This window comes from Dermochelys coriacea, chromosome 10, assembly GCF_009764565.3.
Source record: "Dermochelys coriacea isolate rDerCor1 chromosome 10, rDerCor1.pri.v4, whole genome shotgun sequence".
Classification (NCBI taxonomy): Eukaryota; Metazoa; Chordata; order Testudines; family Dermochelyidae; genus Dermochelys; species Dermochelys coriacea.
In genome coordinates, this window is record NC_050077.1 from 78,359,970 (window position 1) to 78,386,408 (window position 26,439).

Sequence of the window (26,439 nt, forward strand, 5' to 3'; positions counted from 1 at the left end):
ACTGAGCCCTGGAATCTTCTAGGGCAAATTGATCCCACAGTTTATCATATGAGGGTCTTTCAAACGAGACTTTAAACCCAGAGGTTCTCTAGGGACATAAATGTCCCATAAGAATAGGTTCTTGAACTAGAGCTCTGGAAAGCAAAAACGTCCCTGCCCTTCAGTGCCTTGTGCGCCAGTCACTTCTGCCTTCCACCCCCAGAAGTGGCTGCATTTCAATACCCTGCCTCTGCATGTGTCCACATGTATTTTGTAAAATGCTTTGGGATCATCCAGGATATTTTATGGATCAATAAAAATCACATTCTACCCGCTGCTTCTTCTGTAAGGGCCTGGCCACAGACTCTGTGCTAAAGAGCAGCATGAGGACAGAGGAAACCCAGGGAAACTCACAACCCTTCCTTCTTCTCCACTAACGTTGCGTAAAGATTTGCACTAGTGATAGGTGAACAGTAAAGGGTTCAGAGATTCAGAGAAGGACCCTAAAGTTCCTGGGTGGATGCAAAGGAACAGAGTCATTTTCATCTATGGCTGAAAACTGATAGATAAGAGCTAGGCATTATTTGTTCCTTGGTTCAAGTTATAAACAGGACTCTTTGTTCAAAGTAGAAATGTTATCAAGAAGGAATCAGGCTGAAGCTCATGAGACCTGGGGAGATGTAATAAATCAGGCATTGAGTGCTGAACTCTGGCTAGGAGCACGGGGAGGAGGAGGGGAAGGGGTGGTGAAGGGCAGTAGGACATATTCATTCCCTGTATAACTCCATTAATGTCACTTCAGCTACACTGAGGTGGGGGTGAGGGTGCCTGACTTGGGGCAGTTAAAGTGCAGCGTTGTTTTTCCCCTCTCATGCCAGAGGTTTGGACAGAAATGCTTGTCTCCATGGATGTGCATTAAGGGAAGTCTGGCCTCCCTGCAGTAGTAAAAGCCGACATACTCAGATCTAGTGATAGCCGCGTTACAGGGGAGTGAAGCTGAGAAGTGGATGCCACCTGTTCTGTTCGTTCCTGCTGGGGCACCTGGCATTGGCCACTGTCGGCAGACAGGATACTGGGCTAGATGGACCTTTGGTCTGACCCAGTATGGCTGCTCTTATGTTCTTACGATTGACTGGTGTAAATTGACTTCACTGAAGCTATGGCAGTTCACACCAGGGGAAGATCTGTCACATCATGTTTATATTGCCACAGAAGGAAAGTGTAGAAACGGTGAATAACTGCTAACCTCAGTTACAGAGCACCTTTTTGATCCTTAAGCTTCTGGTTCTCTTCAGGCATTAGATCTGGTTCTCTGGCTCATTAGAAAGCAATTCATTGTTATTAGGGGAGGGCCCAGGGTCCAATCCTGAAGTGTGCTGAGTGCCCTCAGTTCCTGTTTGCTTTAGTGGGAGCAGAAGGCACTTAGCACCTCGCAGGATTAGGTCCCAATGGGAGACCATACAGCTGATATTCATATCTACTCCCAAGTCCTCCTAGCTATACATCTGCCTAGAACTGGATGATTTTCATGGCCAGTATTACAAAGAACATTCAGAGGATTATATAGCTCCCCCTCACCCCAAAAAATCAGAAATTGAAATAGGCTCTTGGCTCTGAAAGTGCTACACAGGGATCTGCTCAGGCTAGAAAAATGAACAAGAAGCTTTGGAAAACTAGCAGATCCCGGAAGCTCAATGGAGATTTCACAGCTCTAAACCTTCTGATGAACGACTTACCTATACGCTGTGACATATTTGCAGGGCTTTGCAATTTAGTGGTAAGCAGGGGTTGGGCAATTGAGACAGCTATTTCCTCTGAAATCTCAATGGCTATTGTCCTTCCAATCTCGCAGAGACCTAGGGCGGAACAGTGATGCCGAGCCCTGCCCCCAGCTGTCGAAATGCGAGGGGGTAGCCCTCCAGCTTTGTGAAAGGGACTTGGAAGTTGTTCAGGGAAGCCCAGTTCAAGTGTTTCAAACCTTCCCTCAGGCCATCCTGTATATTTGTCATTTGTACCAAAAGGAGGGGCCAGCGCAGCTAGTGCCTTTGCAATAGCTGGTGTGTCACGTGGGCTCATCCCTTATTCAATCCAGATGACACTGCCAAGAGGCTCCGAATCCTACATCTCTCTTTATACTGGCTTTGCAGTTTTCTTTTTTGCAGTCTTGATTCATGACCGATATTGTTCTCCCATTGCAACCCCCACCCGCTACCGCCCTTGCTAACTGTGTGAGAATGAAAATAAATCACTACCTGCAGGCCCCAGACCGCACAGCGAGGCTACAGGGCCCCATTCATCCCAGGGCTCAAGAGAACCATAAAGGGGCACTTATAGCAGAACAATTTCGGAATGAAACATGAAGGTATAACGTAGAGTATCATTCTGCTGCACGGCTTCAAAGTGCTTTCCCTCTCCCTACCCCTCCTCCCTTAGGGATTGCCCCATATGAAAAATATTAGACATCCAAGGCTCCTTTATATTTCTGTAGTTCTTCTTGACAATAGGTTCCTTTACACTCCTTCTGTCAGAATTTTTGCTTCCAGCCGTGGGAAGCCATTCGTGTGCGCTGATTAGTTACACTGCCTACACTCCTCCCTCAGAGGAGTCACAAGGTTATTACACAGGGGTCGTGAGCTGTCAACCTCCACCACCCCAAGCCCCACTTTGCCTCCAGTGTTTATAATAGTGTTAAATATAAAAAAATGTATTTTTAATTTATAAGGGGGGGGGGGTCTGCAGGATGCTGTACCCAGTGAAAGCCACATGGGACAGGACACTTCTCTTTCTAGCACCCTTTTCTGTCCAACGGTGAGACCTATTACCAGTCAACACAGTGCAGATGACACTCAAGGGAAGCAATGGGACTCCATCAATGGGGCCATTTAAAGTAGGATTGCCTTTTCTGAAGATAATGGGCCAGATTCTGATTGGAGCATCTCCAGGGAAGCTCAGCCCAAAAGGAAGGGGCCTATGGTGTCTTTATATCAGGGCCCCCACTCTCAATTAGAGCAATCTCTAATTTATGGCAGCTTCCTACAGCCACCTATAGGCAATGGCTTCGCAGCTCAGAACAGCTGGAGCGCAGAGTGACTGATCACACTACTCCCTTGTCTCTGACAGCCCCCCGTTGCCCCCCGGTCCTAGCATTCCCCGTCTTGGGGGCACCAAGAGGGAGATGGTATAATCTGCCATATCTCACTCAGAGTTCTCCTATGCTGGGGGGAATCCTGCTGCTTTCTGGGCCCGTTACACTGCTCCGGAAGCAGAAAGGGGTCAGACCTTGGCTGGGAATAAGGACCCACCACCTTGCATTGAGCAGCGATAGGCTAGAAGGGAGAAAGGAAAGACTGGAAAGGCCCATGGCTGGGATTCGCATCACAAGAGGTTGTCTAACCAGGTTCACTTTGGCTGTAGGGTCCTTTCGTATGTGGGCAAGCAGGGAACATTTCTGGGGTGTTGTGCTTTGTCTGTCCCACCGATTTCGCTAAGCATCTAACCCACAGCCCCATAATATTCTGGACACCTACGAGGCCCAATCCTGCAGCCCTTCCTTAGTTGAAACGCCGCTTGATCTCAAAGAATCTTTTGCCTAAGTAAGAACTGTTCAGATCAGGCTCGTGCTCTGAGGCCGATTCAGGAGTAGCCAGAGCGATTCAGTCTCGAAATAAGCCACACAATGGAAAAACCTATTTTTTTTCAATGGAAACTTGTCTATCGCCCATGAGCTAGTGCAGTGTAGCTGGCATTGGCCCATGCCTCTGGACAATCTCCACGCTCTTTGCATGGGAGAGCTGAATTTTACACCCAGAGAAAAAACAGAGTGACGCTTTTGGATTCACATAAGTGGCATTTAAAAATCCTGCTTTCAATTTGACATGGGACTTGAGGACCAAAGCCTTCCTTGGGCAATTTGATTTATGGCCATGTGCGCATTCCCATGCCTGGACATGACCAGACAGAGACCAGCCCCTGCACAGGTCTGAGAAAGAAAGGGGCTCATCAGTTGAAGTACCTTTGCTGTGACAGTGAGGGCATAGCACAGGGGAACGCTGTTAGCAAAGTCCCTGGGGAATGCCCGGCACAGATGTCAGTATTTCAGGGGCAGAACAACAGAAGAGCATTTTGTGAGCGTACCAATTGCAGTACCAATTCATTACAATGTGCTTAGATAAGCAGCACACATCTGGGGACATGTAATTTAATAAGGACTAACAGCTGCTTATTAAAAGAGCTCAAACCAGGCCAATTGACAGCTCTGGTCTGAAAGTCAGTTTGCACAGTGAGCAAGGCTGGCTTGTTCCAAGGACACTCCAGGTGTAAAAATCTATTCCTCCAGGTGCTTATATCAATACCTGTACCCAAGCCCCCCTCCTCTCTGCCTGCCCTGCTCCTGTCTTAGCCCATCCCACATGCATCACAACACTGGGGCACTGCAAAGAAAAACTCGGGAGATGTACACAGAACATTTCGCACCCCTCTTGAAATGCAGCCTACTCTGGGGTGAGACATGTCCGCTGGTTAACAGTGCACAGAAACAGTACACAACAGTGCGAACTTGAAGTGAAGAACATCCTAACCACCAGAGGCTGAACGGAGTATTTTAAGCAATAGCTGAGGGGGAATTTAGCCAATACATGGAGGCGGGGGGGGTGTAATGTCTCCTTTTTGTGTGTGAAAAGCAGCCTGGGCTCTCTGAGGCCCCTCAGTGGCCAGATTTTTGTTTTATGCAACTTGAGAGCTGCTACCTCCACCAGTGAAGCAGCCTTGCTACATCATGCTGGGGCGCTGGCTCAGGGGGAAGAGTGCAAACTACTGCCCAACGACCACCACTTTGCAGCGACAACAGGGCAGGCGACCATGATTTAAGATCCTTGGCAACTCAACAAACCAGAGCCTGGAACGATCCAGTGGGGCTGGGGCCAGGGAGCCATCACCACATCTAAACAAACTAATGTTTTCTCAGTTAGCGGCAAGGGAATTTGGATCCTCAGTTCATAATCTTGCAAGTGAAGCCGAGTAATTTTAGATTTATAAACAATTCAACCTCCTGAGCTTTGTCTGTGGCCCATTGAGAATGTACATTCCGATTGGAAAGGCTCACAGAGCTTGGACACAAAACCATGACATCACTGCACGTAATTCCACCAATGCTTCACTAGCAGTTTATCCCCGTTAATATTATTATGTCTGATAGGGTGAGAATGGCCACCGGCGATGTCTGATCTGCTGAGCGAGAATGGGAGTGTTATTTTGCCAGACCCATTACCCTGAGCTGAGTGTGTCAAAGCTACTGGATCTCTCCGGTACCATCTATTTATTTCACCATTACATCCAGGGCCTGTGGAACAGCTGCAGAAGCCCAGTTAAATTGGTTTCATAGGCTTCTTCCATCGTGAGTCAAGGTCTCCCACACTAAACAACCCCCAAGCAAACAAACAATGGAGAAAATGACTTAGAGAAGTGTGCAGACCAGCAGCCTTTGCTCAGGCTCTGGGCCTATCTCCCTTCTTTAAAATCCAAGTTAGGACATGTGTACATGCTCCTCCTGAGAGGGCACGCCCGAGAAAGTTACATGCACACAGGGGCAAGCAAAGCACATGCTCTCTCTGTTTCACACATGCACACTCTACCTCTCAAGTTAAAGCCCACTAAAAGGTTAAAGTCAAGTTAAAGGTCAGTATCTCTGGCTTCAGAATTTGACTTTTTTGGATGAAAACTCAGGGGCCCGGGCAAAGGGCAGTCCTCTCGACCCAGGAATGTCCCCTGGCACTTTCAGTGAGGAGTAGATGGCTGTCTCACCCTTGCCTTGTGTGCTCCACCCTAGAGATGATTGCATTTTAGCCCAGTCCCAAAATCTTTACTGATCACAATCTTTACTCACACAAGCAATCCCTTGGTGGAGGCAGCACCAGCGTCAGAACACGAGCCTGGCTTCGGAAGGAAGCAGCAACAATTAGCTGGAACTCTACACTCAAGTCACCTCAAATGAAGTGGAATTCTCTGAGCTTTTAAATAAACAGCTACATAGCCAAGGAGAAGAGGCTGTGATCACTTTTAGTTTAGCCATCACCAAGAACTCCTTATCTCCACCCACACCTATCAGCTTGTCTCTGCAGAGTCAGTCAAATTTCCATTACAGATGAGAAAGGAAACAGCCTCCTTTCAGGAGTAGATGTTGATGAATGACTAAAAGAAGCCCCAGTTAGTTGATTTAAAGGAAGAAGCTGAGTCAGATTCAAAAGTTTAAGTATCTGAGTTATATTTTCCCCAGCTTTTGCTGCTTATAATGGGATTCACTGAATGTTTTCCCAATTAATTCCTCTTTCCATGTACATCTTCCAGAGCCTAACCAGCTCAAGGTATGTGTAGCGAAGTGAGACTCACTGGTACAGCGCCTCCTGCTGGTTGTCCTGGGAATTAGCTTGATTCCAGCTCAGAGCGCCCTCTACTGGCCAGGGGCTCACCTGCCTCAGGCCCCCGTGTCCCTCCTAGACCCCAGTGCCTGTTACCCATGAGTTCTGACCCAGCAGTACCCCTTACTCTGGGTTTCCCCTCCCAGGGGAACCCCCAACTCTCTAAGCCCACCTCATCTCAATGACTACTGCCAGTCATTCTAGCCCCTGTTCACTGGGGCAGATTGCAGTGTAATGGTCACTCATCATTGGCAAGTGGGGGGTTGGACCTGCTGCCTTTCCCTGCAGCCCAGTACCTCTCCAGGCCTTCCTGTCAGGACACAGCTTGGGAGGTCGCCAGGCCTAAGCTCCCCAACTCAGCCTGCCCCTTCCCCAGCACTGCTCTGTCCACGGTACCCTTTGCTCCTTCAGGCAGCTAGGCCCATCTCTCTCCAAAGCTAGAGAGAGACTGACCCAGCTCCTGGCTCACAGCCCTTTTATAGGGCCAGCTGTCTCCTACTTGGGCGTGGGCCCCAGCCATGGCTGCCTTCCCAATCAGCCTACCTTTTCTCCTTGTTTTTCAGGAGCAGGGTAATTGCCCCACTACAGTATGTTTCATCCCCACAGGATGTAATATATTATACACCTGCCACAGCCTGGGGAACCCCATTGCCTCTCCAGAGTTCTGATGTTCTTCTTATTTTGGATTTTACACAACATAATTCTGCTTTGAGAGAAAGGCAAAGGGTGGAGAACAACAAACCTAAGACCTTAATTCAGCAAGCTACTGAAATCTGTAGGCCTTGCCTACCTGCTTAGGTGCCTTGTTGAATCAAGGTGATGACTGAGGATTGGCTTAAAGCAGCACTTGTTTTGCTGTTGTCTAAGCTGTTCCGATGCAGAGCGCAGTCTCTTCTGCAACCCACTTTGAAATCCCATAACCTCCCCTTCTGCAGTAGCAACATAATTAGGGGTAAGGTCCGATTTGTATCGAATATGCCATAAAAGTAATACTTTAAAAAGAGACCCTTCTATTCTTGTAGAGAAGAAGCAGAGAGATGAATAAAACATGTACCACCTTAGTCATACCAGGTACTGCAGTGGTGTGTGCCTTATAAATACATGGAATCATCATCATTGCAAGTGCCGAGCGCAATGGGGCCTTGTCCAGACACTTGGTTCCTAGGTGCTACCATAATACAAATAATAAATAAAAATAATAATGCCAAGCTCTTATCTATGCAGTGCAGTGTCATGCCAGTCCCAGGATATTAGAGAGACAAGGTGGATGAGGTAACATTTGTTACTGGACCAACTTCTGCCGGTGTGAGAGACAAGCTTTCGAGCCACACAAGCTCCCAGACCTGACAAAGAGCTCTCTTTGGCTCAAAATCTTGTCTCTCACCAACAGCAGTTGGTCCCATAACAGATAGTACCTTACCCACCTTGTCTCTCTACGCTCTTCTCTAGCGCGTTTCATCAGTTGATCTCAAGTCGTTGTACAAAAGAGGTCAGCATCATTATCCCCCTTTTTACTGAGGGGAAACTGAGGTACGGGGACGTGAAATGACTTGCCCAAGGTCACCCAGCAGGCCAATGCAGAGCTGGGAATAGACCCAGGTCTCGTGAGTCCCAGTCTGGTGCTCTAGTCACGACACCATGTTGCCCCCCTCATAAATAACATCCCCATTGCTACTATCCCTCCCAACTGGATGCTACTGCCAGCAACAGTTGTGCATCCCAAAGCTGAATACCATAAACATTGATTATTTAACTGTGGAAGGGTGGACTCACTGCTGGGCGTGGCATAGCTGGCTCTCCTCCTCTGCGCCTCCTGCCTACGGCACCCGGGTTCTACGATGGTTCACCTTTTCTCATGACTCAGCTCTCCGGCCAGGTCACATTCAGTCCCACGCCTTCCAGGATAACAAAGTCCAACTAAACCAAGAGTCCGCTTCCTCTGTCACGTCTGTTGCCTTTGATTCAGGGCCCAGTGGTCCATACACCCTTGTCTCAGGGCTTACCATAGTCCATATTCCTGCCTCGGGGGCTTTACACCACCTCACAAGTGGCTGGTAGGGGAACCCAGGCCTGCCCTCTACACTGTGTTCCAGGCCAGGGAGCCCAGGACAGACAATCAAGGTTCACTCCACCAAACTCCTCACTGCCACCTCCTTGGACTTCTTCCTACCAGCCAGGCCTGTCGGCAGGCCTCTTCCACTGCTTCGCTAGGTTCACCCTTCTTGCAGGGATCCCCCTGGAATCCCCCAACAAAATCCCGAAGTAAAAGTGAAAACCCACTTCTGCACACTTCAGGCCTGACCTTTCCTCCCTTTGAATATCCCCTTGGTCCGTTTCTCCCTGGGAGTCCAGATCCTGCTCTTTTATCTGGGCTCCGGAGCGTGCTCCATCCCAGTGTGGGGTTGCCACTTCTGAGGTGCAAGAAACCCGGATGTCTGGGATGACCCTGAGCCCTTATAACTGGACACAGGGCTGCTACCTCAAAAATGGGACCATCCTGTAAAACCTGAATAAGGGGCAGCCCTACCCCTGGGTCTGCTCTATGTCTCCCCTGGCCTCTGGCCAGACTTTGCTATTCAGGCTGACTCCCAGGGCCAACTCTCTCCCGGCCTACCCTCCTTGACTCCCCTGGTCTCTCTATTCTTTAGCTCTTCCCTGTCTGTCCACAGGCCCCTTCTGCTCCAGACGTCCTTTCTTTAAAGTCACCATGCAGCTCCTTCCCCAGCTAGGCTGCATCCTTAACTAGGCCTGGCCCACTCTCCAGGAGCAGGCATATGGGTTAATTGGCCTCAGACTCGCATTAACTTTCTCGTTGCCTGTGCGCAGGGGCCACACCGAATCACACTAACCCTTTGCATAGGGAGCCCTGATATTTGATCTGTTCACCAGTATGCCCCACCAGCTATGAAATACCCACAATCCAGACTGCTCATCCTCTGTCATCAGTTTGTATTCTACCTGGCCCATAGAAAACCTTAAAGCTCAACCAGCCATCTATGGGAAAATAAAACCACACAAAGCTTTCCAGTGTAGTCAGGACAAATCTGAGATGTCATTTCAACATCAAGGGCTGTATTCATCTCCAATTCCTAGCTGTGGGAGGGTCCGTCACAAAAGATTCATGATGGGGGCAGCAGAACTGGCTAGAGAAAAAGGGAAATATGCCAGTGACTTAAAAAAAAAATAATAAAAGTTTCCTTCCCCCCCCAATTGGAAAGTTTAAAAATTTTAAATTATTTGCATTTTGAAATATCTGAAGACTGCCAATCACTGGGCAAAACATGGAAGGGGGAGGAAAATTGCTCCAAAATAAAAAAGTTAAACAAAATTTCAAATTTTTGCCAAAATTTTGAACAATTTTTATCGGCTCTACGTGGCAAGGTGGGGTTCAGGGCTTTCGAGTTGGGACGTCTGCCCCTCGGAGCAATGAACGTGCCCAAACGTTCCTAAGGACAACATACCCTTGACGACTCTCCATAAAACAAAGCCAGTGTCACAGTTTTTGAATTATACAAGAATGCTCCCAAGGGCACCAGGAAAGGCTGACTGGCTCCTATTTTATGTTAATTGAACTCCAGGAGGGAGTGAATGATACCAAATTAAAGGTTTTGGAGGGAAAAAAGACTAATCCATAGCTTTTCAATTGCCATCGGTAAAAGGAGACTCCAGTACTATATAAGAAATATTTCTCATCAGTTAGAGTGGGTCCTGGAACCCTGTTTAAAATGCATTTGGCTTTTAAAGTTGAAGAAAGAGCCCATTTTAAGCTCCCGCAGAAGAGGGCACTGAGGCAATGAGGAAAAAGGGATGGAGTCATTTACTAAGCATACACTTGCCAGTCTTGCGTGGCTCTCCACAATCAAACCCCTGCAGAAAAGAAAAGTCTCCTGGGACCGGTGAAGGAATAATGATCTAGGACCTTCTGCTACTGCCAACTGCTGATGCAGTCAGGAGGTCACAGATCATGGGAGATGAATACAACCCACAGTGAGTGATAAGACACAGAGCAGCCTCTTTACAATTTACTGCTCTCAAGTTTACTTAAGAAAAGAGGGCAAAAGAAGGTAAACAGCACAAGCCAAAGTTTTGTCTGAGACGGTAAATGTTGCCCGTATCCCAGAGAGCGGTTCCTCCCCTGCTGGGTGCACTCCACCTCCTCCTTACCCAATAATATTGCAGCAGCCGCAGGAGAAAAGACAGACATATGCTTGGTATCCAGAGCCAAGCCTCTGACTGGCAAAAAGAGCGAGGTGCCTTCCAGGCCCCTATTTGTCACTCAGCATTGAGGAGAAAGGCTGCAGCCCAATGACAGAGCCTCTGCAAGCTGCCCAGGTTTCCTTACAGCACCGAGGAGGGTAAAATCTCGACTGCAGAGGAGGAGAGAGTACGGGCAGGTGTAATAGGGTAGGGGACCCTGTGAGAACATGCTTAACTCCTCTTCCCTCTGCGTCTCAGCCTAACTCTCTGTTGAAGAAACGGCAGAGGTTTGGCTTTTCAGGAAGCCTATCACAGAGTCAAACCTCAGGGCTGCTGTATGTAAACCCCTGACTGTAGCAGCGAATAACCATTCCCAGCCAGTGTCGAAGAGAGACCAGTGTACAATGCCTTCGAAAACAGACGTTTCATACACAGACTAACAAGAAATGTGGTGCCAGCTTTTAACAGAGCGGGTAACTGACCATTGGAACAACTTACCAGAGGCTGGGAGAGATGGTCCATGGCTGGACATTTTAAAATCCAGAGGGGATGTTTTTCAGATTCAAAAGGAATTCATTCAGGAAAGTTCTCTGGTTTGTGTTATCCAGGAGGTCAGAGTAGATGATCCCAATGGTCCCTTCTGGTCTGAGAATGTATGAATGAAAACACCGTCAACAATATTGGGAAACCCTCTGTATAATTTTTAAATCTACTGATTCTTATATAGGCTGTCCCACTTAGTTGCTGTTATATATATTCAAATGCAGGATAACATTTACATTTCTATACATTAGGACCAGGGCACTGAAACGGGGGAGGAGTCGGGGGGAAGGTTCATGAGGCCCTGGCCCCACCACTTTTTACTGGCTGTAAGGGCGAGCAATGGGGGAGGGAGGCGCGGAGAAGAGCGAGCAGGGGTGGGGGCTAGGGGCAGCACAAGGGCAGGGCCACGGTTCGGGCACGTGGTGCCTCCCACACTTTTAGGGACCTTCCATCGCTCCTAATCAGGACACACTTTCCCTTCTGATCTTTTTTCAGAGAGGAACCACATGCAGCATGCGTCACCCGGACTCTTCAGAGCTCGACAAACAGGGCAGCGTCTCGATTCTTTCCCAAACTCTGCAGAGTCTTGTCAGCTGGGATCCTTACAGCTGGCAGCATTCCTGATCTTGGGTTAGTCGTAGATGGCTTTCCCCAGTGGCCGGGGTGATAGGACTCTGTAGCCTCTAACCAAAGTGGTGCAGGTACAGAGACCCCGCCTGCACAGCGGACACACTTGTTGGCCCTGCGTCAAACTGCTGCTAACTCTTGTGTTTATAATCTTTTCCTTCCTGAGCTGTGATTGGCTCAGGTCTCGAACGGTGACCGCGTGTGGCCAGACTGCCTCCCCTAAATGAAAATGTCTTATATAGATTCATAGATACTAAGGTCAGAAGGGACCATTCTGATCATCTAGTCCGACCTCCTGCACAGCGCAGGCCACAGAATCTCACCCACCCACTCCTATGAAAAACCTCACCCATGTCTGAGCTATTGAAGTCCTTAAATCATGGTTCAAAGACTTCAAGGAGCAGAGAAGCCTCCCTCAAGTCAACCATGCCCCATGCTACAGAGGAAGGCGAAAAACCTCCAGGGCCTCTCCAATCTGCCCTGGAGGAAAATTCCTTCCCGACCCCAAATATGGCAATCAGCTAAACCCTGAGCATATGGGCAAGATTCACCAGCCAGATACCCAGGAAGGAATTTTCTATAGTAACTCAGATCCCATCCATCTAATATCCCATCTCAGGGGATTTGGCCTATTTACCAAAATCCCATTATCCCATCATACCATCTCCTCCATAAACTTATCGAGTAGAATCTTAAAGCCAGATAGATCTTTTGCCCCCACTGCTTCCCTTGGAAGGCTATTCCAAAACTTCACTCCTCTGATGGTTAAAAACCTTCGTCTGATTTCAAGTCTAAACTTCCTGGTGGCCAGTTTATACCCATTTGTTCTTGTGTCCACATTGGTGCTGAGCTGAAATAATTCCTCTCCCTCTCCTATATTTATCCCTCTGATATATTTATAGAGAGCAATCATATCTCCCCTCAACCTTCTTTTAGTTAGGCTAAACAAGCCAAGCTCTTTAAGTCTCCTTTCATAAGACAAGTTTTCCATTCCTCGGATCATCCTAGTAGCCCTTCTCTGTATCTGCTCCAGTTTGAATTCATCCTTTTTAAACATGGGAGACCAGAACTGCACACAGTATTCTAGGTGAGGTCTCACCAGTGCCTTGTATAACGGTACTAAAACCTCCTTATCCCTACTGGAAATGCCTCTCCTGATGCATCCCAAAACCGCATTAGCTTTTTTCACAGCCATATCACATTGGCAGCTCATAGTCATCCTATGATCAACCAATACTCCAAGGTCCTTCTCCTCTTCCGTTACTTCTAATTGATGCGTCCCCAACTTATAGCTAAAATTCTTGTTATTAATCCCTAAATGCATAACCTTACACTTCTCACTATTAAATTTCATCCTATTACTATTACTCCAGTTTACAAGGTAATCCAGATCCTCCTGTATAATATCCCGATCCTTCTCCGAATTGGCAATACCTCCCAGCTTTGTATCATCTGCAAACTTTATTAGCACACTCCCACTTTTTGTGCCAAGGTCAGTAATAAAAAGATTAAATAAGATTGGTCCCAAAACCGATCCCTGAGGAACTCCACTGGTAACCTCCCTCCAACCTGACAGTTCGCCTTTCAGGAGGACCCGTTGCAGTCTCCCCTTTAACCAATTCCTTATCCACCTTTTGATGTTCATATTGATCCCCATCTTCTCCAATTTAACTAATAATTCCCCATGTGGCACGGTATCAAACGCCCTACTGAAATCTAGGTAAATTAGATCCATTGCATTTCCTTTATCTAAAAAATCTGTTACTTTTTCAAAAAAGGAGATTAGGTTGGTTTGGCACGATCTACCTTTTGTAAAACCATGTTGTATTTTGTCCCATTTACCATTGACTTCAATGTCCTTAACTAATTTCTCCTTCAAAATTTTTTCCAGGACCTTGCATACTACAGATGTCAAACTAACTGGCCTGTAGTTACCCGGATCACTTTTTTTTTCCTTTCTTAAAAATAGGAACTATATTAGCAATTCTCCAATCATTCGGTACTATTCCTGAGTTTACAGATACATTAAAATTCTTGCTAATGGGCTTGCAATTTCAGGTGCCAATTCCTTTAATATTCTTGGATGAAGATTATCTGGGCCCCCCGATTTAGTCCCATTAAGCTGTTTCAGTTTCGCTTCTACCTCTGATATGGTAATATCTACCTCTATATCCTCCTTCCCATTTGTCATGCTACCATTATCCCCAAGATCCTCTTTAGCCTTATTAAAGACTGAGGCAAAGTATTTGTTTAGATATTGGGCCATGCCTAGATTATCTTTAACCTCCACTCCATCCTCAGTGTTAAGCGGCCCCACTTCTTCCTTTTTAGTTTTCTTCTTATTTATATGGCTATAGAACCTTTTACTATTGGTTTTAATTCCCTTTGCAAGGTCCAACTCTACTCGACTTTTAGCCTGTCTCACTTGATCCCTACATGTTCTGACCTCAATTAGGTAGCTTTCCTTGCTGATCCCTCCCATCTTCCACTCCCTGTATGCTTTCTGCTTCTTCTTAATCACCTCTCTAAGATGCTTGCTCATCCAGCTTGGTCTACAACTCCTTCCTATGAATTTTTTCCCCTTTCTTGGGATACAGGCTTCCGATAGCTTCTTCAGTTTTGTAATCCCAGGCCTCCTCTACCTTTAGATCCATAAGTTCTTCAGTCCAATCCACTTCCCTAACTAATTTCCTTAATTTTTGAAAGTCAGCCCTTTTGAAATCAAAAACCCTAGTTGCAGATTTATTTTTGTTAATCCTTCCATTTAGTTTGAACTGAATTAGCTCATGATCACTTGAGCCAAGATTGTCCCCTACAACCATTTCTTCTATGAGGTCCTCGCTACTCACCAAAATTAAATCTAAATGGCATCCCCTCTAGTCGGTTCAGCAACTACTTGATGAAGGAATCCATCAGCTATCGCATCTAGGAAAATCTGAGCCCTATTATTATTACTAGCACTGGTCCTCCAGTCTATATCTGGGAAGTTAAAGTCTCCCATGATCACGCAGTTTCCATTAGTATTTACTTTATTAAAGACATTAAAAAGGGCTGTATCCATATCCAAATTAGATCCCGGAGGTCTATAGCACACCCCAAGCACTATCGTAGGAGAGGCTTTACTAGTTTTCTTCCCCAATGTAATTTTTGCCCAGACAGACTCTGTCTTATACATTGCATCGCTTCTTATTTCTTTACATTCTACCTCATCATTGATATACAATGCTACTCCATCCCCTTTACCTTTGTTTCTGTCTTTCCTAAAGAGCACATACCCTTCAATACCTGTAGTCCAGTCATGACTACTATTCCACCATGTTTCTGTTATCCCTATAATATCTGGTTTCACTTCCTGCACCAGTAGCTCTAGTTCCTCCATTTTGTTACCTAGACTCCTCGCATTGGTGTACAAACATCTTAATTTTTGCTGTTTGGCCTCGCTCACATTTTGTACCCTATTAGGCACAGTCATTCTACATCCAGTATAACCTATTAGACTAGTATCCACACCGCCCTCGCTCCTTATATACATTCTCCTACCCACGGCTGTATCCATTCTTACTTCATCTTCTTCCCTCTCAATACTAAAATCTGGCGTGGAGATTTTCTGGACATCTCCCATCCATCTCCCCCCAATTCCTAGTTTAAAGCTCTCTATCAGTTGTGCCAGCCTCGATCCTAGAAGTCTATTTCCTTCCCTACTGAGATGAAGTCCATCCCGAGAGAACTGACCTCTGTCCATGAATGCCTCCCAGTGGTCATACATCCCAAAGCCCTCCTTATAGCACCACTGCCTAAGCCATCTGTTGACAGTCATAATCTTGTCAGACATTTGTTGCCCTTCTCTAGGAACAGGAAGGATCCCGCTAAAGATCACCTGAGCCTCAATTTCCTTAAGCGTCTTCCCCAGCCTAGCATAGTCTCCCTTAATACTTTCCAGCGAGAATCTAGCCGTATCATTTGTTCCCACATGAAGGATAATTAGGGGATTCTTTCCCACTCCCTTTAGGATCCTTTTCAACCTCAGGTCTACATCCCGTATCTTAGCACTGGGAAGACAGCACACCCTTCTATTCTCAGGATCAGCTCTAGTTACAGGCCTGTCTATTCTTCTCAATAAAGAGTCCCCGATCACATAGACCTGCCTTTTCCTGGTGACAGTGCTATTCTCCAGTGTCTCCCCTGTTCTCTCTGGCTGCAAGTTCTTTCCATTCCTATTTTCCCTTACAATCTTCTTCAACCCATCCTGTATCCTCCTGGGGCTCATATTTGGTGTAGTCTCCCTTGACTCTTCCCCTTTTTCTATAGGGCTAGCCTCTCTTCTCTTCTTCCTTACCCTTCCACCTTCAGCGAGTACCTGCTGAGCCCCTTCTTCATTTTCCAACTCTGCAAACCTGTTCCTAAGCTCTATTTCTCCTTCACTAGCCCGTCTTTTTCTCTGCCTGGTTCTTTGAGTCACATGTTTCCACTGACCACTTTCCTCATCCAGTCTCCCCTCAAAATTCCCCAGCCCTGCTTCCATCTGTGAGTCTGAGCTTTTCCCTTCAGATACCTCATATCTTTGCTCCATCATCTGCTCAAACCCCTTCCTAAACTCAACCAGACTTTCCACCTGCATCTCCAAACCTCGGATCTTTTCCTCCATCAGCTCTATCAGACGGCATTTCATGCAGAAAAAACTCTTGCCGGTTCCCCCCTCCAGGATCATGTACATACCACAGCTTCCACATCCAGTCATCCTCAATGTGTCTTTCACTGCAGGAGTCACTCCCACAGCTGCCTCTGTATCTGTCATCTCCTTCCCACCTAAATCCTGTTAATCTGGGAAACACAAGCCACACCAAGAAGACCACCCTCCCCCAGCAAAAGCAAACCCCAAACAAGCACCACAATCCAAACTCCCCTTGCAAACTCCCACTCAAACTCCCCTGTTTAGAGCTCTGTTTGCTAGCTCCTGTGCCGCTGCCTGACTGGCTGGCTACCTTTATAGGGCCCCTAGTCAGAAGCCCCACCCCCTAGGCAGGGCTCAGCTGCTCTCTCAGCACAAAGCCCCACCCCCTAATCAGGTTCAGCTGCTCTCTCAGCACAAAACCCCTACACACACACAAATACAAATACTAAAAATACACAACCAAGTACAACTACCTTCTCCTCCACCAGAACTCCCACTCAAACTCCCCTGTTTAGAGCTCTGTTTGCTAGCTCCTGTGCCGCTGCAGCTGTCTTCTATAGCTTCGGAAACAGCCACTGGCCAAGTCTAGCAAATGCCACACCCTATTTCCAATGCTCAGGGCACCCCCCCCAGCAGCTATCAGGTGGTAACAGATTTCAGTCACTGGGGACTTGGGCTGGATTCAAAACGGGCCCTCAACATAACAAGCTTCTCTTAGGGTTTTCTCAGGAGGAGACACAAGTTTCACTCTTCTGGAGGGAAGAGGGATCTGCCGGTCAAATGCTCCCACATCTGGGCAATCATCTCCACACAACAGCCTGCAAAGCACGTTCCTGAAACATGAAACAAAGATGACGGGGAGAGAGAGAGAGAGAGAGAGAGAGAGAGAGAGGGTTGCTAGAAGCCATTGTCCATGCTACTGGAAAGCTTTGTGCCAGAGAAAGGGATAAAATGGGCCAGTGACATTGTACAAACTCCTAGTCTCAGAGCCCAGGGCCTGTGCTCAGCCAAGCACTCTCAGGCCTGCTTGTCGCATGAAAGAAGAAAGAAACCCAACCCCTTCCTCTCATTTCTTCCTGTCTCTCTCATCACTCCAGTTTCAGCCCCTCTCCCTGCGGCCCTTAGTAGAAGATGCACCTTGGCCCCTCACCAATGGATGGAAGTTGCCAGGCCACGTTCTTTCCCGTTCGTGTGTTTGGCAGAAATTCTCTCCAGTTGCCCCACTTCTGGATTTGCCCAGGGAACTGACGACTGAGCCCCCATAATACTCGCTGACTGTCAAAGGTTCGCATAATCACACTCCGAGGCCCAGAAATCAAGCACAAATCACTTTCCCAAAAGGCCTGGCTGTGCACGTAAGCAGCTTCCACACCACCCCTTGCATTACCCATGGACAGGGCCTGTCAGAGCCATGGCTAAGGCCCACAAACAATCTGTGGGCCATATGGTGAGTTCCAAGTCAGGCCCCTGTGGGGAAAAGCGTGGTGGGCATGATGCCTGGGGCAGAGTTAACGGAAGGCTACTGTGCCCGGTACAGCATTGCCAGCTCCTGCAATCTCATCCTGAGTCTTGCTATCTTTGTTACTTTTCTTAAAGCCCGAGCGCAAGACCCTCCACTTTCATTTCAAACAAATAAAACTAAAAGTTACTAAGTTTCTAGCCATCCTGCTTGCAGAGATAAGCTTGAAAATGGGAATCTTAAAAGGTTCAAAAGCCAGCAGGCAAATAAACTCCACATTAAAACAAAACAATACAACCCCTCACATTCACGATTTTTAGGTCAATCTCATGATTTTGGGCAGCCTGAGTTATTTTTGAATGCTTGGGGTTGGTGATACACTGAAGGTATGGATGATTCTGCAGTACGAGTGGCTCATGGGAGATTTTTTTCTGACTTGTATGTTACTAATCGCACTGTGCTATCCTGCTGGAGTACTTTGGAAACCCAGGATTCTCCCACCCCATACAGTTCCGTTAAGCACTTATTGAACACAGATGTCATTTTTCTAATCCCCCTCAAGACGCTTATTAGTGCTCCAAATAATGCATTTCCTGAAGAATATTTCAAAATGATCTCTTGAAATGGTCCAACTTTGGGGCATGAATTTACTCATCCATGCACTGGAATAATTTATGGGTATCTTCCCAAAAAATGCTGTTCCACGTACCCCTGTGTTTCATATCCTGCAGTTCACTCCCATCTTTTGGGGGAATCATTTAACTTTATGGTGCTTACAGAGAATTTGCCTCTCTCTTGAGTAACATCTGTAGGAGGACTCAATGTGGCTGGCACCAAAGTGAGTAATGAATAGTCTGTCTTCTTGTCAGGTAGGTTTGATATATTCTTGGATTATGAAGGGCTGGCTAATTCAATTTCTGTCCTCCAGCTAGTGCTTCATCAATTGCCTGAATTCGCCAGCCAGGGTCCTATGCAAAACAACTGGAGAATCATCATAAATGCTTTTGTACTGAGCAACGTGGACACAACTTCCATTGTAGTAGCATGTGTACTCCATGCAGGAAATTTGGGTTCATGCCTGATGGCCGGCTAGTGAAAACTCTACTAGGGAATTCTCTCTCTGTGCCCATGCTTAGTGTTGCACTACAAACTAGATGTGGCATTTGGGGAGTTCATCTTTGCCAGACCTTGCTAGATGGAGGGTCCTGATCTGGACAGCGCAATGGTCCGACCCTGTATTTCCAGGGTGCCAGACTTTGGAGTCTGGCATGAGAAAGCAAATCTTATTGATGTCCACAAGCCTTTCTATTTGGAGAAAAGCCAGCAACAGCCACAAGGGGCACAGTGGTGAACACCAGCATAAGCTCCTGTGAAGTCAATGAAACTAAGCGCATTTACACACCAGCTGGGGATCTGACCCAGAGGATGATATTCTGCCCTAGGAGAAAAGCGGATGGATCACAGCAGGGAACAGCACAAGCTTACTCTGGGCTGAGAGGAGCTTTCCTGCTCCTTTAAAAACCAATATGGCATCTCCTCCTAGATTTTAAGGTCAGAAGGCCCTGGCACATGGTCATATGCCAGCAGGCTAACTGCAAGAGTGAGGCCCCTAGCTGGCAGCTTATTATTATTATTAATATTTGTAGAATCACAGTGCCTGGAAGCTGCAGTCATGGAGCAGGATCCTGTTGCGCTAGGCACTGTATAAACAGAGCAAACCCACAGTCCTTGTCCCTAACAGTTTAGAGGCTGTGTCACCGTGCGTTAGTATGGCACAGACTGGCATCCAGGCAAGGGAGGTTCTCTGTCAGCATCCAGAGCCGTAGGTAGATATCCTCCCCTTCTGCCTGCAGAGTGGGACAGGGTTCTTTCTCCTCAGGCTTCTCAAGTACTTCCACATAGTGCGGGGCAAGGCAAGACAGGAGCTGGGCAAGTTAAGCAAAGTTATGTGTCATAAACCTTCCCCCCATACCAGTGTGGGCACCTGGTGCAAGTGCCCTAAGATGTCCACACTGGAAACCTGCAACAGGCTACAGACAAGCTATAGCATCCGCATAGCAACTCACCACCCCCTCCACCCCACAGAGCAACATTCCGAACGTTCTGCCAACGATTCGTCATGCCAGCCAAATTAGGCTTGCTTTCAGCAGGGCTTGGTACTGCTTCAGCCTGAACTGATTTAATACCCGTACAGACACACGCTATCTAAAATGCGTTAACAGGTCCTCCTACAGCTGTCCCCCGCTGTACCGAGGGCCTTGAGAAATCCCCCAACGTACACCACGTCTGGGAGCTATGCCAGAAACCAGGGAATAAGTTCCATGTGCAGCTGAGCACAGCTTAGAACAGCAACCAGTTCAGCATGGATACACAAAAGCAGTTGTGCTCAACTACCAGTGCAGTTGAACCGCTTCAGTTCTCCTGTGCAGATGCATCCATAGGCCAGGTCTACACGACAAAGTTTTACTGGTAAAACATGCCTTATCAGCACAGCTTTGCACACATCCACACACAACTCTGAGTCCTGCCAACAAAACCCTGAAGTTCTGTCAGTCAAGTTAAGCCACCTCCCCGAGGGGTGCAATGCCTGTGAGGACCCTGCATTGTGTGTACTGAAACAAACCGTCCGCCGGAAACAATCCCACATTGCCTGTGTCCCCATGGTGGCACTGACCACTCTGGTCGAATTTTTGAATTCTGCTCCACAGCGGTCACCCCCTGCTTCACAATATCGAGCATGTTTTCAAAACACCTCTCCTCCTGCTAGCCCACCTTTGCAAGCACACAGGTTTAACTCCAGGTAAAGCCACAGGTAAAACCGCAGCTAAGCCTCGCGCTACTACCTAGTCCAGGAAAGTCGTCCTAGATTTGCTTGGCCTGTGTGGGAAAGCAGAGGTGCAAGCCCAGCTGCAGAATTCCTACAGGCATAAAGATGTTTATTTGCACATTACAGTGGAGATGCAGAAGCTGGGGCATGACAGAGATGTGCTAAGCAAAGGGCAAGGAACTGCAGCAGTCCTACCAGAAGACAAAGGAGGCCAACTAAACATCTGGTGCTGCCCCCCCAAAGTGGCTGCTACTGTGCGGTGCTGTGGAATCTGTTTTTATTAATTTTTATTAATTTAGATGGAATATATGGGCTTAAAGTGTTACCATAACCCAGTTATGGTAATATGCAACCACGTAAAACCAGGTCTGAGGCTTGGAATACACAGACTGTAGCCAGCTTAGCACTCTGGCCAACATATAATAAAAAAATCTTTTTAACGCTTTATTAAAGACACCGAAAAAAAGGGAAAACAGTTAAAACATTTCTAATGTAAAGTATTAAATCAGGCTCAACCACCACTTTTTGTTTTCTTTCCCTTTAGCTGGAAAGGCTTCTAGAAGGAAAAATCCCTTGGAGTTGGTTTCACAGATGGTAACCGTCATCCCAGGAGGTGTGGGGGAGTCAGCTGGAGCCAGTAGGGGTGGCCATGTCATCTGGGTCCCTCTCTTTTCAGCCTGCTCTGATCAGGATACCTCCCAGGAGCAGGAGGAGAAAGGACAGATGGTCCCAGGAGAGGCGGGGGGTGTGGCAGGCATGATGGGGATGCTCACTCCAGTAGCCTCTATCTGTTTTCCCATTTTTTAAAATTTTTCTTTACAAAATCTCTTCCTTTGAAAGATAGCCCTATTCCTCGTGCACCTCCCCCGACCACCTATTGTTAATATCAGTGAAACGTCCCCGGTGATCCACGTAGGCTCGCACAAACATGGAAAATTGCCTAGTTCTGTTTATGTACTCAGGTGGGTGGGGTCAGAATCGGGATCCTGTCTATCGCCCCAGCACAGTTAGGCAAGCCCATTTCCTCAATTCCATCTGTTATATTCTGCCCGTTTCCCAGAGTCACAATGCTGTGAAGCCGGATATGTTTTATGGCCTTGTGTACCCAGATAATGACTTCCCTCAACACAGATTTTCCAGGAAAGAGGTAGAGGATGAGTGGACTGAAATGCCTGCTCACCAACCGATAGCAACCCTCACTCTGGAAGCTTGCAACTCCAATCACTATCCTTTTCTCCACTGGAGGACTGCGGTGGGTTCGGTGCACAGGTCCAGAAATGTGGCCTTCTGCATCCAAAAGTTCTACAGTCACTGCTGATCCGCCTGTATTTGCATCAGGATCCGTGCTCATTTCAAGGGCCAGAACCAGCACTCCATTGCACGTATCTGGTCAGTGAACACCTGCAGCATCTGTCGCCCTCCATTCCTCAGTTCTCATATTCACTGCTGCCTGGTTGGCCACAGTGGTGGTGGCAGAGGTTCTGCAAATAGAGACGAATCATTCACCCTGTTCACAAAGCAGACAAGACAGATCTCCTGACCTGTGCCACATCTATGCTTTTGCCAGATGGCAAGATTGGAATTTGGCAGGAGGAAAGAGAAGATGATGATGTAGACTAGAGGGAACTGAGAATTTTTAAAAAGTGGTACAGAAAAGATTATGGGATGGAACAGAGGGAATTATGGGAAGGGGACCCTAAACACTCAATTCCCAGTGTTCCACAATGCACTTCAAAAATTTCTCAAGCAGCAATGCGCAGAACAGTGGTGTGGGGGACACAGACGCCTGCCCACAGGGCTGTGAGTCTTTGGCCAATGCGACCTGTTGTGAGGACACACTGCACCAGCAAAGGGGCATCATTTGCAATGGGGCAAGGGAGACAGTTGCCCCCCCAGACATTTGTTTGCTCTCCCCCAACCCCCCAACTTTTCATGCGTCTCTGTGCTCCACTTTTTGCCTCCGCAGACTTTGCAGGATATATGATAATTATATATAATGTTCTAGATGCTAACAACTTTGCTCCCAGCCCCCCCCCCAAATATTTCTGATATCATTGCCCTGAAATGCAGCCACGTGTGAATGGACACTAAAGTCATAGCAATGCTGGCAGAAATTTTACTAGTGTAACCTACGCCAGACATGTATTTAAGAAAAACTTCTGCGAGCAAAATGACTCCTTTCCCTCCCCACCACAACTACAGCACTCTCTGCAGCATTTCCCAGACCAGTCATTCCTAATGGGTCAAGTTCTCCAGCATCCCTTAAATCACTCTGGGTTACAGCGGCATAAGAGAAGAGAATTTGGCCCAGGTTCTTTACCAAGCAAGATTTATCCATCCAGTCATGCTGCCAATAAGACATGGTGTAGAAGGCATCCATTGCGCCCTTTGCCATCTTGCTCCCAATTCATTCGGAGACTGTTTGCATTATTCCAGAGATAAACGCAAAGGAAATGATTCCGTTTTCCCCTGGCCAATCCTCGCAAGCTGTGAAGTTTTACGTTTATAACCAGATACCTGCTTGGGAGGATGGAGGGAGCAGGGCCATCTAAAAGAAACTCTCCAAGAGGTGAGTTTTATTAAAACGGAACATGAACTTACATTAACAATGAAGAGTGTCCGGAGCTTGGCTGGAAGGGGCATTGTGGGAAAGCAGAAGGCAAAAGACAGACAGCAACAGTTTGTCTAGTTCAAGCTGAAGCTCTGGACTTTTCAGAGGTGAGTGAACAGCAAACAATCAGCAGCAAAACCAGTCACGCAATCTCTACCAATGGGCGATGGATCAGGGAACCAACGAGTAAAGAATTCCCAGGCTCACTTGGGAGGGGCAGGAACATTTTAGTGAACATTCTGGGCTGGATTGGACCCTACACCCGATTCTGAAGAAGGGGAAGCACATCTCTGCCCTGCCCCAAGAGCAGGAGAGGAAGTAGTGATTTTACTTTCCCTCCTGACTCCTGGAGGGTGGGGTTGCAAGGAACGCATGCAGCCTGTGCAGGGCTTGTCACTGAATTAGTCTAGTTTATCCCCCATGGGCTGTTGCCCACCTGAGGCTCTCAGCACTGGCTGTATAAAAACTCAGCAAGTGCCAGTCAGTGTCTGCTCCATGCTACAGCTCTCTGGCTCTCCAATGCAATGCATCCGATGAAGTGAGCTGTAGCTCACGAAAGCTTATGCTCAAATAAATTTGTTAGTCTCTAAGGTGCCCCAAGTACTCCTTTTCTTTTTGCGAATACAGACCAACACGGCTGCTACTCTGAAATCTGCTGAGAGAGATACTTTGTTCCACAACTGGGGTGGGGAATAACCTGTGCTAGCCTTTACCTGGTCCATCTTACTTCCCCCACTGCACCAGCTCACCTGCGCAGGCTCACATGTTGGGGATGAGCCAAGGTTCTGCCTATAAGGGAGGATGTGGACATGGATCACTTGCCTGTCAGCAGCTGCTTCCCCTTCATCCCCCTCTGTGGGTGCGCAGCTGGGCTCACGTCTGAGCTCTCAGAGGGTAGATTTACACATGAACACCTCGTTATTTTGTGTCACTAGTGACAGACAGCCATCAAGGCTGAAAAACAGCCTGCAGAAAGCAGCTCCTGTGAAGGAAAGAGAGTCTCACTGCATACGCTTGCCGGATGTTAAATCTCCATAACCACAATTGATACATTTTTACCCTAGATAAAGGGAAACCCCTATTCACCCAGCCCCGGCTATCCACTGACATTTCATAGTCACTCGGGGAATGTATCAGGGGGTAGCCATGTTAGTTTGTATCCACAAAAACAACAAGGAGTCGGTGGCACCTTAAAGACTAACATTTGAGCATACGGTTTCGTGGGTAAAACCCCCCTGAAGAAGTGGGGTTTTTACCCATGAAAGCTTATGCTCAAATAAATCTGTGCGTCTTTAAGGTGCCCCCGAACTTTGTTTTTTTGCGGAATGTATGTTCTTTGAAACAATGGGATGCTGACTGACTGGATTTGACATCCTGCTTGCTCCGTAGCTGCAAAATCCCACCTGTTGCACAACCCCAATAGTGCTGGAAGAGACAGGTAAGGAAGAAAGGACAGTGAGCAGCATTTATAAAGGCAGCTACCGCAGCCATACTCCAACTCTGGAAGTCTGCATCCATGCCAACAGTAAGAGAATAACTGCCCAAAGGTGGCTCATGGGAGATGCACCTATGCTAGGTAAGAACGACAGGCTACACTGGAGGATAAGTGGGGTCCAGTTCTCAGAAACAGGGAGGGTCCATGAAGGTCTCTCTGATATAATTTCTTTCCCATTCTCTCACCGCCTCTTCCCTTAAAGGCAGGGCGAGAAGTCAAAACTAGTAAAGCAAACAGGTTTTATCTTATCCCCTATCACATTGAGTTTGCTTTGGAAGTTTGTTTTACCATTGCATTACTCATAGAGTTTAGACTGGGCTCTTTGTCTGAGCCTTTTCCACATAAAAGTCAATACAATTAAAGGCTTTTGAAGGACACAAATGAAAGCAGAGAGACGCCTCAGTGTCGGTGAATTACAGCCTGCCTCCATGTCCTTCTTTGTGGTAAGAGGTTTTCATATCTCTTAACTACACATGCTCTTCATTTTGTTTCCAGAGCCAGAAATCTTGGAGTCATCCTTGACCCCAGCTTTCTCCTTCCTACATCTTCCTTTCATCACCTCTGGACCATTGCCACGACTTACCCGGTCCTTGAATCTTCCTCTGCTTAAATTCTGAGTCATGCATTCATCCTTTGCCATCTGTTTCCCTCTTTCACAAGCCTTCCTCTGTCTGGTCTTGGTGCTCCTGGGAATCCACAACTCCAGCCAACACGACCTTCCAGTCCAAAACTACCCCTACCTCCACAGCCCTCTGTAAAACCAAGTTAAAATGACCATCCTTGGCTGTGAACGCTAACCATGGATGTTCCCCTGACTTCCCTCAGCCTTAGCCCCTTCTGCCACAAGGCCTCTGCTCTACCAGTCTCATACTTGTGCTGTCCCACTTGGACCCCTCACCCTTTTGAAGACACTGAGGGTGAAGTCCTATCTCTATTGAAGTCAATGGCAAAACTCCTGGCCCCTCTGAAGTTGGTGAGGTTTCACCCTAACTTGCAAACTCTCTGTAGTCTCATCCTCACACTTTCTTTTCTTCACTTTAGTCCATGATTCCTAGGGAAGTCTTCTGTGAACTTGCAAGGGGCGCTATACAGTTCATTGTACCACTTTAGTTGAACGTAAATTCAGGGACTGCTGTTTTCTGAGACACTTTAGAGCAGCACGCTGCAGCTCCTGGAGCAGCTTCTGAGCCATTAAAATAGAGATTTAATTAAAGCATGAAACATGCAACCAGCACAGTATTGTTATTTTCTGACGTAAATTCAGTTTTTTCCAATACACTCATAAATGTGACCCAGATTTTTGAACTGGCAACACAGCTCTTCTGTAGAAGTTGCGGAAGAAAAGTTGCGGTAAGGAAGATAATTGTTGCAGCTGGGAAGAGGAGATTTAGGGCTTTTGTCATGTGGGAAAGCATCTGAGGTGGTCAGGGAGCAAGGGACAAACACAGTAAAGTGTCCTAAAAGACAGACGTCAAAAAACTCCTCCTAGACCATTGACCTCGCTTTGGGCCCAAGCCTGCAAATCTTCACTTACGAGAGTAAGATTTGCAGAATTAGGCCCAGGAATGTCACAAGTTCAGTTTTTAGGACACCACCCTGAGGGCTAGGTTACATTT

At 47.2% G+C, this 26,439-nt stretch overlaps 1 long non-coding RNA gene across 2 annotated transcripts in view; it reads right to left on the reverse strand.

Annotated features, from left to right (window-relative positions):
* Positions 1 to 17,279, reverse strand: part of LOC122456204 — a 65,374-nt gene extending 48,095 nt beyond the window's left edge. Inside the window, exons 1-2 of one of the 2 annotated variants that reach the window (XR_006274940.1) lie at positions 16,905 to 17,279; positions 11,088 to 11,234 (exon numbers count right to left, since the gene is read on the reverse strand). This is a non-coding gene — a long non-coding RNA (uncharacterized LOC122456204). Of the gene's footprint in view, positions 1 to 11,087; positions 11,235 to 16,475; positions 16,536 to 16,904 lie in introns of those variants that run through there. The other variant, XR_006274941.1, reaches the window with a different exon arrangement.
* Between the last annotated feature and the right edge of the window lie 9,160 nt (positions 17,280 to 26,439).